The 10,248-nt window shown below is 42.9% G+C and overlaps 1 long non-coding RNA gene across 3 annotated transcripts; it reads left to right on the forward strand.

Annotated features, from left to right (window-relative positions):
- The first annotated feature begins 3,438 nt into the window (after positions 1-3,438).
- Positions 3,439-6,051, forward strand: LOC122038076. 3 transcript variants are annotated; one of them, XR_006127796.1, is made up of 3 exons: positions 3,439-3,957; positions 4,338-4,526; positions 5,842-6,051. It is a non-coding gene; the product is annotated as an uncharacterized LOC122038076 (long non-coding RNA). The 3 variants fall into 3 exon arrangements; XR_006127794.1 differs by lacking the exon at positions 5,842-6,051 and adding an exon at positions 4,683-5,802; XR_006127795.1 differs by lacking the exon at positions 5,842-6,051 and adding an exon at positions 5,216-5,802.
- The last annotated feature ends 4,197 nt before the right edge of the window (positions 6,052-10,248 follow it).

Raw genomic sequence — 10,248 nt, forward strand, 5'->3', positions numbered from 1 at the left:
GTAGCAATACGTGCCGTCGGCAGTCACAAAGCTAACCTTTTCTTGATCTTCGCGAGCGAGCGGCACCTGATGATAGCCTTGGTATGCGTCGAGCATGCAAATCAATTCACAACCGGCTGTAGAGTCCACCAGCTGATCTATCCGGGGCAAGGGATAAAAATCCTTGGGGCATGCTTTGTTTAAGTCCCGAAAGTCGATGCAGACTCTCCACTTGCCGCCCGGCTTGGAGACCAATACCACGTTGGCCAGCCAGCTCGGGAACTGCACCTCGCGTATGTGGTATTCTGCTCGGCACTGAAGTCCCTTTTTCTCTGCTTCACTGGCCGAGCGTCCGGTCGGACATGCAACTCATGCTGCGCTAGGCTCGGCGAAATTCCGGGCAACTCATGTGTCGACCAGACGAAAACATCATGATTTCGTTGGAGGCATTGGATCAGCTCCTCCTTCTGCTCCTCCTCCAGATCAGAAGCGATAAAAGTCGTGGCCTCCGATCGGGTCGGATGGATCTGAACTTCCTCCTTTTCATCGTAAATTAAAGCAGGAGGTTTCTCGGTTATGGCGTGTACCTCAATTCGGGGCGCCTTCCGAGCGGAACAAGCCTCTGCTCGGACCATCTCTATATAGCACCGCCGAGCTGCTAGCTGATCTCCACGTACTTCTCCTACTTTGTCCTCCACGGGGAACTTTATCTTCTGGTGGAAGGTTGAGACAACCGCTCGGAATTCGCCGGTCGTCCCAAAATGACGTTGTAGGACGAGGGAGAGTCGACCACCACGAAGTTTATTGTCCTGGTCCTCCTGAGCGGCTCCTCTCCCAGCGAGGTAGCCAGCCGGATCTGTCCGACCGGCTGAACTTCGTTGCCCGTAAACCCGTAGAGCGGGGTCGTCATGGGCAGCAGCTCGGCACGATCAATTTGCAGCTGATCGAACGCCTTCTTGAATATGATGTTGACCGAGCTCCCTGTGTCAACAAATATGCGGTGAATAGTATAATTTGCTATTACCGCTTTAATGAGCAGAGCGTCGTCGTGGGGCACTTCTACTCCTTCCAAGTCTCCGGGACCGAAAGTGATTTCCGGTCCACTTGCCCGCTCTTGGCTACAGCCGACTGCGTGGATCTGTAGCTGCCGAACGCCCGCCTTTCTGGCTCGGTTGGAGTCTCCTCCGGTCGGCTCTCCAGCAATAACGTTGATCTCGCCCCGGGAAGTATTGCTCCTGTTTTCCTCTTCCCGAGTGGACGGTCGCGACCGTTCTCTGGACGCCCGGCGATTCTCCTGTCTCGGAGATCTGTGCCGATCGGGTGTCTGTTGATGTCGCCTTTCGGTGCGGGTCCGGTCGGCTTCATGGGTCCTTTGTCTCCTGTCGATGGGAGGAGACCGTCGCTCGGCTTTCCTGGGAACGGGATTGACCACGAAGGGAAGACTTCGACAATCCCTCGTGTTGTGCGTATCCGTCTGGTGGAAGGTGCAGAACATAGGGGTCCACCTCTTCTTTGGCTTGGGCCGAGCGGCCGCCACTTCTTGTACGTGCGACCTGGCGTGGGGGGATCGGATTGCTTCAGCTCTCGGTCCTCTAGGTGGCTGCTGAGCGGCGTGTTGTTTCCGCTCGGCATGAATAGGTGCCCGCTCGGTGGGAGTTTCCTTTTTCCGGGCGGCTTGTGCTTCTTCCACGTTTATGTATTCGTTGGCCCGATGTAGCATATGATCATAATCTCGGGGCGGCTTTCGGATGAGCGACCGGAAGAAGTCCCCATCCACAAGGCCCTGAGTGAAGGCATTCATCATCGTCTCCGATGTGGCCGTTGGGATATCCATCGCCACTTGGTTGAATCGCTGGATGTAGGCTCGAAGCGATTCTCTCGACTCTTGCTTGATGGTAAACAAGTTGACACTTGTCTTCTGATAACGCCGACTGCTAGCGAAGTGGTGGAGGAAGGCCGTTCGGAAGTCCTTGAAGCTAGTGATGGACTCGTCCGGCAGCCTCCGAAACCACCGTTGAGCCGATCCCGAGAGAGTTGTAAGGAAGACGCAGCATTTTACTCCATCTGTATATTGATGGAGTGTAGCTGTGTTATCAAACTTACCCAGATGATCATCCGGGTCCGTTGTTCCGTTGTACTCGCCGATCGTCGGAGCTACGTAGTGCTTGGGCAGAGGGTCTTGTAGAATAGGCTCCGAAAATTGGCGATTGATCCGCTCGGGAGATGAGTCCGCCCGGGGGGCTTTCCCTTTTCTGTCATCCCGCTTTGGCATTTCGTCTGAAGAAGAGCCTCTATCTCTTCGAGCTGGTGCAGCTTCAGGGGTGCGAAATAAGGCCCGGTGGAATGCGACGGTGGCTTGAGGTGCGTCCGTTCGGCCACCCGACGCAGATGTTGCTTGTTGCTCCGGTCGTTCGGCTGATGCTTTTTGTTTTTGCTCCATAAGTTTGGCGGCCCTCATCTCGACCAGAGCATCGAGTTCTTCTGTTGAAAGCGCCACCGTGTGTTGTCGTCCAGCCTCGTCCATTGTTCTTGTTCGAATGCAGGTGCGTTCCCACAGACGGCGCCAATTTGATCCTGTTCGAACCAAGAGTCAACGAACGCTGGGGATGCGGCGCTCCCTGCTGGATCCTCGAGTGCTCCGGTGAACCTGCAGCAAAACCGAGCCGGGAGGGGTGTCCCGGCGACGGCCCTCCGACGCTCAAGTCAGGTAAGCTACGATGAACAAAGTGGCTTCCAAAATCTCAGAATACGTACCTCACCGGCGAAACCTGAGGTTCTTTATATAGAGCTATGAAGGGTCTGGGCACGCGTACCTAGGTGCATACGTGTCTTCTGTCCTTTCCTAGGTATGTGGCTGTCAGAAAGCTTACCTGTCCTTTCCTAGGTATGTGGCTGTCAGAAAACTTACCTGACCCATATCGCTACAGTCAAAGCATGCCCTCGATGGGACAGCAGAATCCCCTGTCACAAGATTTGGAGCATGACACACACGTGAAACCTACCGGTTGTCAGAGGAGAAATCCTCGGGTCTTTTTCCTTGCTCCAAACTTGTCGTCCGAGCGGACAGCTCCCTCAACATCCGACCGGACATACGCAGTGATTTACCTGTGCTTTGTGGAGACTAATAAATAGGGGCGCTTTATGACTGTGGCCGGTCAAAAGGTCAGCTCGGTCCGTGACCTTTTTAACTGAGCGTCGGAATCCTGATTTGACAGGGTGTCTTCCAACCATAAGTGCGAGCCGGCCGGACCCATCCGGGTATTCGATTCCATCGGCCGGCCGGCAGTCCGGTCGGGCCGGCCGTCTACGGTCGTCCGTCCGGTCGGACCACACTCTCCCGGATGGGCGGCTGCTCCGGTGACTTTCACTTGGCGTTGACTTTGCAAGAAGGGGGGGCCGCTCTTACTACCGGATCACATATCATTGCTCGTGGAAAAAACACATTAAAATCTCCAGCTTCGCAAGAAAAAAAATGGCATGTGCACAGGTTTCTTGCTTCTCCTTTTCCTTGTCACCCCCATTTCTTAGGGTTTCTCCAACCCACGTCTATGATGCGGCCCGACCCCTTCAGGTGTTGATCTTCCTCCACGAGCGGCCCAGCCCCTAAAGCCGCAACTATCAACGAAGCGATGCCACCCCCAGTGTATCCGTGAAGCTCCTCCATGTTCGATCAAACCCTACCGCCACCACTAGCAGCGAAGCGACGCCACCCCAGCCGCGGAGCTCCATGGCCTAAGCCCTAAAGCTCCTCCACCAGGGAAGCGATGCTACCACTCAATTTTACTCGACAGTTGAACCACTAAACTCGAAGAAGGGGTCTGTACGGGTTTGTTTCTTCGAATGATCTAAATCTTGATGTTATTCTTTCTGCCTGCCTCTTATCCAGGTGTTAATCTCCTCGTTCCTTGGAAGGACATAAGTGATCCCAAAGACTCCTTTCGCCTTCTCTGTCTCATCTAAGTTTAGCATTCTGACTTCGTAAGTTCATCTTTTTCATCGATTTTATTTTATAGTTCCAGTTTTTTTCTAGAGTTGGTGTGTGTATCAAAGTTTATCTGCTTTTAGTGGATTTGTATTGTGTTTTGCAGATGTGTGATTAGAAATTTTGTTGTTCATTTGTCTATGGTCAAATTTAGCTTGTATGAACGAACTTCAGCTTTTGGATACTTTACCAACTTATTTATGGTTTACTATTATTTCCAATCATTTATTGGGTAGTATTTTACTTGGTTGCTCTATGATCAATATCTTTAATATTCAATTAGGTATGCTAATCATTTTTTGCACTATAAATTAGCCTTAAAATGTTTTGTTTTTTTTAATGTAATTTGTATTAACTGATATAAAAAAAATTACAGGAATCAAAGGACCAAATATTCATGTCTGCCAGCTCTTCATCAACAACATCTTTCACTCAAAGATTCATGAATGAGGGATAAAGTGAAACTTCCCATATATTATGTTATTGTGGGTTAAGAGCTACTCTATGGACATTATGGAAGGAAATCAATCCAGGATGGCTATTTTTTTCATGTCCAAAATTTAGAGTAAGTTTTTTTTATATAAAACCAATCCAAGAAGGCTATTTTTTTTTCATATCCAAAATTTAGAGTAAGTTTTCTTTATATAAAATTATTTTAAAATCAACTGTATTTATATATTTTTTAATTATTAGATTTTTATTAAGTTTATTCAATATTCAGGAAAGAGAATGTGACTTCTTCTTATGGCATAATCCAGAATTATCAGAGAAAACTAAGACAATTATTAATGATATGAAGAGGGATAACAAAAAATTAAAAATGGAGATTAGTGAATTGAAGAAATCTAATATATACATCGAAAGTACAGTTGATTGCAATAATCTCCTGGAGAATGTGAACAACTCTATTACTATGAAGTTTAGTGATAAAATATATTCATTGAGTAGGAAGTTTAGAGTTGCTATCGTTGTAGTTGTATTTACTTGGATTGTGATGATTTTGAGATGGTTGATGTAATTTGCTATAAGCAAATAACTGTTGAAGTAATGAAAGATGTTTTTGGTTTTTTAATGTGACTTCTTAGTGTTTTTTGATTTTTTTTGTTGGGGTTGTTTGATGAAATTATGTTATTCATGGTTGATACAATTTGGTTGTGACTTAAATTTCCAGCAAATAACTAGTTTCTCCAAAGATTTCTACAGCAGAAATTATTGGTTAAATTTGATCTTTCATATGAATTTTTCTTATACTAGGACATAATGGTCAGATATAACCACATGAAAGGTAGGCCTACACTTTGGATTCCTGGTACAGATTAGCAAAATTTTAACATCATGAAAGAAGCAAACGAATCTAAAACTCCCATTAGGAAGACCTTCAACGTGATGGTTACCAATGGTATATTAGACATTCATCTCCTGTGCTGGAAAGGAAACCTGCTGCATTCCGACTGAAGGAACGCATGGGCCATCGTTTTCTGCAATAACAGTTTCTCCATGTTGTCTTTCTTCAGCTGACATTTTTTTCCTTCCTTTTGTTCTTTTTCTTATTTTGTTCCTAGTAACTATGCTTTCCCCCTCTAGTTTCTGCTGTGTTGATTGTGTTGATAAAATTAGTGTGTTAGTGGACATGTTTTAATTGAGTTAGTCGAGAGAAATAATAGTGTAATGGTTGTAATGTGATGTTAGTGGGTCAATGAGTTGACAGGTTGAGTTAGTGGTGGAAGATAGGGTTAATGTTGTGATGTTTGTGGAGTTAGTGGGTTTTTTAATATGTGATGTATTAACCTATAAATATGATATGTAATGATCAATAAAAGTGTGTGAAAAAATTATTTTTATCCTCCTTGTGTCCTCGACTCATCTATTTTTCTTATCAGTGGTATCAGAGCGAGGTTTTGAAGAGAGTTATGTCTTCTGAAAGTTTTGTACAACCTACCATTCCTCGATTTGATGGTTACTATGACCATTGGAGCATGCTCATGGAGAATTTTTTAAGATCCAAAGAATATTGGACGGTCGTGATTTCTGGAGTAGCAGAATCGATAGAAGGTGTTGCGCTAACAGATGCGCAATTGAAAGATCTTAAAGCAAACAAATTATCTGTTCCAAACTATTGATCACTCAATCTTAGAAACCATTCTCTGCAAGGATATTGCCAAAGATGTCTGAGATTCTATGAAAAAGAAGTACCAAGGTACGAAAAGAGCTAAGAGGCAGCAACTTCAAGCACTTCGTTCGGAGTTCGAAATGCTCCGAATGAAATCAGGAGAATCAGTTTCAGATTATTTTTCAAGAACGATGACAATCGTTAACAAAATACGAATCCTTGGCGACAAGATAGAGGATGTTCTCATCATCGAAAAAATTTTTCGATCTATGACACCAAAATTTTATTTTGTTGTCTGTGCGATTGAAGAAGCAAATGATGTAAGTCTACTTTCAATTAATGAATTACAAAGTTCATTATTAGCATATGAGTAGAAAATCAATCAATATGAAAAAGAGGATCAAGCATTGAAGGCTTTATCATAAAATCACTATACAAATGGTTGAAGTCATAGAGGATGAGGAAGAGGCAGAGGAAGAGGAGGTAGAAACAACAATAATTATGGGAACCAACAACAAAATCAACACCAAGAAAGTTATTTTCAAAGAAGAGATAGAAGACATGGAGACAATTATTCTACAACTAATAGAACAAAATCAGTAGACAAGTCTAATGTTGAATGTTACCGATGTCATAGGTATGACCATTATAGATCAGAATGTTATACTAATTTGAAGAAACAAAATGGAGATCAGACTAACTTTACAGAAGAAGAAAAAGTGTTCCTTTTAATGATATGCCATGAGAAAGAGAAAACTTAACGGAATATATGGTATCTAGATACAAACTTCAACAATCACATGTGTGGAGAAAATGATACATTTTCAGACTTAGATGAATCCTTTCGCAGTTCTGTCAAATTTGGCGACAACTCTACAATTTTTGTTATGGGAAAAGGAAAGGTAACCATACAAGTAAAAGGAGATTCTACCTATATTATCTCTAATGTTTTTTTTGTGTCAGATTTAAAAACTAATTTGCTTAGTGTGGGGCAATTACAAGAAAAAGGATATGAAATTACTATTAAAGAAGGAGTTTGTCGAATTCGAGATGCAAAGTTGGGTTTAATTGCTCAAGTTAATATGATAGCAAATCGTATGTTTCCGCTTTATCTTCATAATATACCACATTCATGTTTTTCAGTAAAATTTGATGATGAGGCATGGTTATGGCACTTTTGCTTCGGACATCTAAATTTTGGTGGATTGAAATCACTAAAATAGAAGAATATGGTGACCGGTCTTCCTCAAATTACAACTCCTTCTCAAGTTGTGAAGAATGTGTTGTTAGTAAACAACACCGTAATCAATTCCCACAAGGAAAATCTTGGAGAGCAAAGGCGGCAAGATAGAGGGGGGGGGGGGGTGAATAATATCGCATTCTAATGGAGGTAATGTTGGATCGAAAACGCTAGAGGGGAGGGGTGAATAACGCTCGTGACTTTCACTATTTTTGAATTCGTAAATCGCACGAGTTTAAGCAGCGGAATAAAGAAAAGGGAACAACACAAACACACAAGGACACGAAGAGTTACTTGGTTCGGAGCCTATGGCGACTCCTACTCCAAGGCCCGCGATCGTTGATCGCTTCCAGTGGGCAACAACTATAAGCTCGAAACAATAGTACAGATTAAGATTTACAATGAGTGCAGAATGTAAATTATACCGAACGACAGATTCTAAACAAAACGGAGCTCCGGGTCGTCGGAAGGTTGCTGCAGCACTTCGGGATGAACTTGTTAGCAGTAGAACGCAGAAGAATTGCTTGTGAATGCTTGTTCTAAGATGCTGCTCGAAGTCCCCTTTTAAACAGTGCTGGAGGCGCCTCCTAGCCTGTCCGAGGCGCCTCCAGGCCGCCGAGTCGCACGCGTGGATCAGCTCTGATCTGGTCGCGCCTTATCCTACTGAAGGGGCCTCCAAGCTGCTCCAAGGCACCTCCAACGCCTAGTCCAAGGCGCCTCCAGTGACCTCTGAGGCGCCTCCAACATCTCTGGACAGCTGACTTCAGCTAGCACCCGAGGCGCCTCCAAGTCCCATGGAGGCGCCTCGGACACTGTTCATCCGAGATCTAAGTTGCTTCTTTGTTCCTGCAAAATGTGTTAGTCCCAAACACAAACCTTGTAAAACAAAGTCAGCACAGAAACAATATGATAGATATAAATGACAGTCGTCGGACTGTCCGGGTCTGACTTCGGATTTCCAACCGGAAACCCTAGGTCGACCCGACGCCTACTGTTCCCTCTATGGGAAACGCGCCCTCACCTACTCCACTCAGGAGATTTACCTGTTGCCAGTGTGATTCTCCAGATCGACTGGACTTTTGCTCAACGTTCGAAGCTTCCGGACTTTCTGCTGGACTTCTGCTTCCCGATCCGTCTAACTTTCACCTGGTTCGCGACACCAGGACTTTCCACCTAGGGTTACCCCCCTAGGACTTTTGCCTGAAGCTCTCGACCCGCCAAGACTTTCCGCATAGGGTTACCACCCCCTATGACCTAAGGTTACCGCCCCTAGGGTTTTCTACCTGTCTAACCGCAACTAGGACTTTCCTGAAACACTCAATTAAGCACGTTAGATCACAAAACAATTTAACTTTGAATTCCTTTGCCATTATCAAAACAATGGTCGATCTTCGGATGCTTCCCGCACCAACAATCTCCCCCTTTTTGATTATGACAACTGAAATTCAAAGCTAAGTAACATAGGTGCATAAAGTTTAAGTAAGCAAGCTTAATAAATTTTGAATGCACGCATGGTTAAGCTAAAACTTAAATTTTGTCAGGCTCACCCTTAATAAAGACATTCTTTGCTTTTGAATTTTAAATTTCTCTATTCTCCTCCTTTGCCATTTATCAAAAAGAATGAACATGTTTGAAAAAAATCTTAACTTTTCACAAAGATTTTAGGACAAAGGTAAGAGAAAAAAGGCTAAGTAAGGAATCTTTAAGACACTTTGTTTAAAATAGTTTTCTAACCCGCTAAGTAAAATAGTTTAGCTCGAAGTTAGTTTTCTAACCCGCTAAGTAAAATAGTTTAGCTCGAAGTTAGTTTTCTAAAACTTTATCAATTCTAGCGAAAGATTTTTCTTTTATAGCATAGCAAAAGCAACTTTAGTTTTAAACAACTTAGTCAAAATTCGGAAACCTTAGGCTTTTAAAGTGGAAAAAATATTTTGGTAACACTTAGTTTTTTATAATTAATATTCTTAGCTAAGTGAAGTCAAGGTCTAAAAAAATTTTGACTTTGAAATATAGCTTTAGCGATTTGAAACGTTTTGTTAACAATTATTTCAAAAAGATTTTTAAAAACGGCTAAGGCTAAAAAACAAAATAATTTTAAAAAGATTTTGCTTTACTTGGCTAGAATTTTGAAAGCTTAGTTTAAAAATACCTTTTTTCTTTTAGACGAATAATCAATTTAAAACTTTTGAGGGCAAGGGAGGAGCTTAAATCTTTAATGTCCAAGCATGAGTTGAGTTAGATTGATTGTAAATTAGCTAATTTCTCTTTAAGTAAGGTATCAGAGCCTTAATGTTCATGCCTGAGTGACTTAAAAATTTAGCAGTCAAGCACTTAGGTTTGCGGCCACATGTCTAACCATTTAGCTACTTGCTGATTACCTAGAGGGCAACAGCTTTCACTTGATTAGTTAAGTTAAGTCAATAGATTCAGTTAGATTTGACTAGGGTTGGATGACTTGACTTGATTACTATTAATTAGGTGTTTAACTCCCAGACTCATATTGATGCACAGATATAAGCATTCTTGAATCCAGGCTGTATCCTATGCATCTCACGCCGTTCTATGTTTTTTTAAACACAAGCAAGGTAAGCCTAGGTGTTTGTGAGATGTTCTGGCTCAATTCTAGGGGAGCATGATTTCTAAGGTAGAGCCTAGACTAAGTCCAAATTTTAAACTCTAGAAAGATTGGAATTTTGAAAACAAAATTTTCTTAGAATTTTAAAACATAAGATGATTTTGAAAACAAGTAAAAAAAATGTAGGAAACTGATTTGAAAACCAAAAACTATTCTATCGAACACATTCCTATTTGTGCAGATTGTAAACAACGAAAACTAGTAAACATAAATAAGTAGAGGTCAACCAAATACTAGTACAATCAGAGAAGACAAATAGGTGTCTGTCCAAGATACATCAAGCGATAGTGTCGAAAGGCAGG

This window comes from Zingiber officinale, chromosome 1A (assembly GCF_018446385.1).
Source record: "Zingiber officinale cultivar Zhangliang chromosome 1A, Zo_v1.1, whole genome shotgun sequence".
Classification (NCBI taxonomy): Eukaryota; Viridiplantae; Streptophyta; class Magnoliopsida; order Zingiberales; family Zingiberaceae; genus Zingiber; species Zingiber officinale.